Source organism: Cryptomeria japonica, unplaced genomic scaffold (genome assembly GCF_030272615.1).
Source record: "Cryptomeria japonica unplaced genomic scaffold, Sugi_1.0 HiC_scaffold_327, whole genome shotgun sequence".
In the NCBI taxonomy this organism is placed as follows: Eukaryota; Viridiplantae; Streptophyta; class Pinopsida; order Cupressales; family Cupressaceae; genus Cryptomeria; species Cryptomeria japonica.
In genome coordinates, this window is record NW_026729149.1 from 70,006 (window position 1) to 73,908 (window position 3,903).

A 3,903-nucleotide genomic window follows, 5' to 3' on the forward strand; every position below is an offset into this window, starting at 1 on the left:
TTTACCAGAGGAGTGTCCACCACTATTTTCTTACCATCTTCAGGTTGACCGGATGAAGAATCCTCTTTCTTCTTGTGTTGTTCTGATTCTTGGTCTCCTCTAGTTCCTTCATCTATTCTTCCTTGTTTTCTTATTCCTTTTGTTTTTCTTCCTTCTCCTTTGTTTCCTTCTTCTCTGATTCTTCAATAGGTGGTATTGATGTATTTATCACCTTTGGATTTCCTTCCTCTGCACCCTTTTTTGACAAAAGGAGTTCATTGTCAGTATGATTTAATGTTACCAAAGTTCTGTTAGGTGTATCTTCATAAGGTATATCTTCAACTATAACTTCATCTTCACCGAGATGGTTAGTTTGAGTGGTTCCCTTTACCAGTCAAATGCTAATATAAATAGTTTAAATAGTTGATTTGTTATTTCTTCTTCAACTTCCTTTTGCTGGCTCAAGATTGTTTTCCATAAGGCAACACCCTCATCATGCACATCTTGGACATCTCCTATGGCCACTCTCCATATCATGTTCCTTATTTGAAAGCATTGAATACATGTTTTTGCCAGTATAGATGCTTGATTATAATCAAGCTCATGTTTCACTTCCATGAGTTCTTTTATCTTGTGCTCTTTCTCAATAGCTAAAGTTGTTTTCCATCTCCCTTCAATTTGATTTTGCAAGTCTGATGGAACTATTCCATATAGTTCACTGGGAGTTCTACAAAACTTATGCATGTTCCACATAAGTGCATCTTCAATTTCTCTTTTGTCCTCCTCATTGCAAAGGGGATATTTTCTCCCAACACCAGATAGACCTCCAAACTTTTTGATCCCATCGACCAATTCATCAATAGTTGGAAGTAAATTTCTACCACTTCTTCTGACTTCTTTTATTTCCACATCAAAATGGGTGTTAGTGTTAGAACCCTCCTTTTCATCCTTCTTGGGCTTCTTATTAGCCTTTGTGTCAATTGTCACTTCACGCTTTTTCTTTCTTGCATATATTACTCCTTCCCATCTATCTTTACCTTGGGATGATGTATGAGTATCCGAATCCTTTTCTTTTGTGTATGTTGTCGGCTTCCTGCATGCAGTACCCTTGGGTTTTGCCTTCGAGATTTTTTTTTTTCTCCTATTTGTTCTTTAACTTTGTTTGATTTGGCCCCTCTTTGTTCACTAGTACCCATGGAAGTAGTGGCATAGGATGCTTCACCTCCATGTTTTTTGTCTAAGGTATCAATCATTTTTCTTACTCTCCTTTGTATGATTGGCTCCTTAAGTTCCTGTTTTATTTTGGAGCTTGCCTCCTCATAAGTTCCAAATTTCTTTGCTTTTTTGTCTACTAGTTTAGACAGTAACATGTTTGCATACACTTTACTAATATCTGCCCCAACCTCATAACCCATAGAAGCTACCCAAAAGCTTCTAGGTTGAGCCACTTGAATGATGCAACAATCAATGTCAATAAGAAAATAAATGTTTTCGATATACTTCTGAACTATAGCAGTTGGGATTCTCTCTCTTTTGTGCATTCTGATTTGGAATTCTTTAAAATATCCCCACATTTTTTCCCCAAACTCATCACCTAAAACCCTAATCATTTCACCTATCTGAACCATGATAGGTTTATCCTCAAACCACACAACATTGCCCTTACTGGGAATGAAATTTTGCACATAGAAGAATATACATACCAGTAATGAGCCATACTTGAATGACTATTTCTTGTCCTTCTTAATTCGCTCCATGTTTACTAGAGATTGACTTCTGATCATCTCACTTATATTATATGTTCCATCCTCCTTGATGATTTGATAGGCTACACATATAGCACCGCTCGACACAATGTTTATACGGCTTGATTGATAGACCCTATAACCCAGCACTGTATGAGAAAACCTCACTTATGCATCCTCAATATGAGTGATTATGACTACTCTCCTGTCACATCGGGATTGAGTCAACCGAGTGACTTTAGTGGATGATATTTTTATTAGGGTTAGTGCTTCATCGGTTGCGCTCAACCCTATTACTCTCTTAATCACATCCTTTATGATCTTGACCGATGCTTCAGCTTCTAGCCATAGAAATTGATCATGCACTCTTCTTAATACATACCTAACCCAATCGACATGAAATTGGTCGGTAAAATCAACAACATTCGAAAAATGCTTGGTCTTTAGATGCAAATATTCTTCATTCAACAGATCATGATTACAAAACCTTTTGAATTTATTTCGAATAAATTTGTCTCCAAGTTCTTCAAGCTTGCAATGGATGAAAGAGCAAATATTTTCAACTAGTAACACACCGGAGGGCACAGATGATAGGGCACCGATCATGTTGATCTCTCCAGCCTTCATAGGATGCAGTTTAAACTCAGTTTGTAGTTCCTTAATTGCTTCAACCAACACAAGATTCGATACATAAGCTGTCATGATGAACTTCAAAAAAATTATTGAAAACAGGGTTTGATTACCTAGAATACCTTCTCCTCTAGGGTTGCCAATCCCCACTGTCATGACGCTTGATTACTTCACACAAATATCACTAGAAAGATTTCAATTTTCTTAGGTTGCACGAGAGCTCAAGAATGTTCACAAGAAAGCAAGGTGAATGAAATGTATTGACATTTCTTTATTTATCCATTAAGTTTTATCAGTGCTTCAATAAAACAACTAGTTTGTATAATTTTTACCATTTACAACTTAAGGTACACCAATTTACTTTTTACTAGTTGCTTGTTACCGATACCGATACACAAACAACATTTATACTAACCCTCAAAATTTTACCCAGAAAAAACTTTAAACAAATGTGTATGCATCTAAACTATGTAGATAGGCATAACCTCATATCAATTGAGGAGATTCAATAATGATCTTACCATATATGCTCCCCCTGAGTATCGGTATGCCTAGTTTGAAGAGGAACTGTCATCACCAATGGATGATGACTTGGTTTCAAAATTATTCTCTCCTTCTTTGCTTTCTTCCTTCTTAATCCATGTCTTTTTCATTTCATTCCTCACCTCTTCAATTGTCTTCTTTCCTTTAAAGTCATTTTGCCCTTTCTTTTTGCCAAATTGGTTCATGTCTTCAGACCGGTTATAGGATCGGTTCCTACATTCTCTGGCTAAGTGACCAATCTTATGGAAATTGAAACATGCCATACTAGTTGTTCTCCATGGTCCTTCATTATTTCTTTGACCCATTCTTATTCTACAATTTGCTGCACCATGATGAAAATTACCACAAGTGGAACATGTGGCATTGAACTGATTACTCCTTTTATTAGGGCCAACCGATTTGAATGGTGATCTTGATACAGTTGACTTGAACATGCATTCTTCAGCTTTGTGTCCATATTTATTGCATGTAAAGCAATATCCATTAAAGCTTCTTCTATTAGACATGTTGCTAGATCAATATCTACACTCATAAGCAGTGTGACCATACTTGTGAAAATTATAGCAATAACCATCAAAGGTGAAAGACTTCTTTTGACTAACCGGTTGATTTATACAGACATTAGACTTATGACCCGGTTCACCTCAATGATTGCAATAAGATTTAGAAAACTTTATACCTTTCTTTCCTGAATTGTTCCTTTTATCATCCGTAATCCTTTTGGATTTAGATGATTCTCCAATTTCCATAGGACTTGTACCGGAGTAACCAAGACCGGTTGTCTCCTTTTTTCTCCTTTGAGCTTTTAATTGTTCATCTATCTTCTCAGAGCTTTCATTAAATTTCCTTAGCTTTTCATTTCTCTCATTTGCAGCTTTCAACTCATTTTTGAGTTGTTCAATCTCTTTCACCATCTTCTCCTTTTCCTCTACTTTTTAATGTAGATCCTTATGTATGTATTCATTCTCTTGAGTGCAAATTTGGATTTCTTCATATTTTTCAATGA